Genomic DNA, 1,630 nt, shown 5'->3' on the forward strand with positions numbered 1-1,630 from the left:
TAATCTCTAACCGGATTAAACACCAACCGTTGAGTGAAAGTTCTAATCGGCCAGACCCCGGTTCCCCATCCGCGACCTAGATCCTAACATATTTGGTTTAGAATTTTGAATGATAATGGTCATTATCTTTGTGAATGTTATTTGTATATATTGGTTTGGTTAAACATGTTTTGGTTGTGTACAAAACAATCGGCCTATTTTATACATTTTATAGGGAAAAATTGAGAGTTATATGGAAAACTTTCGTTTTTTCTTCAATGGAAAAAACCGAAAATTTTTCATAATCCTCTCGGGTTTATTTCAAAGGGAAAAAACGAAAGTTAATTGAAAATCTTTCGGTTTTTCCTTAAAGAGAAAAAACAAAAGTTTTTCATATACCTCTCGGGTTTATTTGAAAAGGAAAAAATGAGAGTTATATTGAAAGTTTTCGGTTTTTCTTCAAAGGGAAAAACCAAAAGTTTTTCATAAACCTCTCGGTTTTATTTCAAAACGAAAAACCGAAAGTTAATTGAAAATCTTTCGGTTTTTCTTAAAAGGGAAAAACCTAGAATTATAGGGAAAATTTTCGATTTTTCCATTTCAAGAAAAACCGAAAGCTTTCCAATTAACTCTCGATTTTTCTCTCGAGTATCTAAATCGAAAAATTTATGATATCTCTCGGTAAACACCCAATTATATTTACCGAAAATATCAATACCGAGGGATGACGAGAGTACTTAAACTTTCGGTATTAAGTCTATATCGAGAGATATAGGGTCATTAACGAAAGTTTTTACTCTCGATTTTGATCCCTTTTTCACTAGTGAAGAGATAAAGAGGTTACAATAATAATAATGATCTAACTATATTTTACCGGTCGGATAATAATGGCGATGATTATCCTTCCTGTTGTTCCTGAAAGCAGCCAATCGAATAAACGATGAATATATTGTTCACCATCGCCACCCAATCACGTTTCAAATTATACAACAAACCCTCTTTACAAGACTGACAGCCATAGCACAATAAACTCTCATCATTCCTCCACACTTTGCAATTAGGGTTATCATCGATGGTTGAATTGCCCGTTTGATTCCAATTCGTAGGGCTTACATATTCGAATATACAGTCATTCGACAGTTTACAGCAACCAGACGGTAGAGAAGATAAGTATTCCCTAAAGTACTGATCAAAATGGGTGGTTTGAGATTTGATCAAGCTCTTGTAAACATTTCTATCTTGTAAAACTCAGTATTTTGTTCCAATTCTTAGGGTTGTTAACGTGTTTCTGAAGCCAATTTGAGTAGTTGTCGAGACGATACTCTTTGTAACCCTTGCTGGAGAGATTTTCACCGGCTCCTTTGTTGGTGACAGCGAAAGCGAAGATGGTGAAGCAGAAGAGGATGAGGATGAACATGACGAGAAGGTAAACCCAGAGTAACAAGGTGACGTGACAACAGACACCGATTCGACCTGCTAGGAAAATGAGCATTAGAAAGACTTCAAGTGCTATTAATGAGTTTTCTAGAAAATGCTCGCATTCGGTGATGCCTTGATTGCTTAGCCATACTCCTTCCCAGAGGATTGGGATCGAGAGGAGGAAGGTGATGAAGTTTAAGATCCCCACTAGGTTGTTGTTGGGTCGAAACAT

At 36.1% G+C, this 1,630-nt stretch overlaps 1 pseudogene; it reads right to left on the reverse strand.

The window, feature by feature from the left end:
• Positions 1 to 842: 842 nt before the first annotated feature.
• Positions 843 to 1,630, reverse strand: LOC124912969 (annotated as a pseudogene).

The sequence above is a fragment of the Impatiens glandulifera genome, chromosome 8 (genome assembly GCF_907164915.1).
Source record: "Impatiens glandulifera chromosome 8, dImpGla2.1, whole genome shotgun sequence".
In the NCBI taxonomy this organism is placed as follows: Eukaryota; Viridiplantae; Streptophyta; class Magnoliopsida; order Ericales; family Balsaminaceae; genus Impatiens; species Impatiens glandulifera.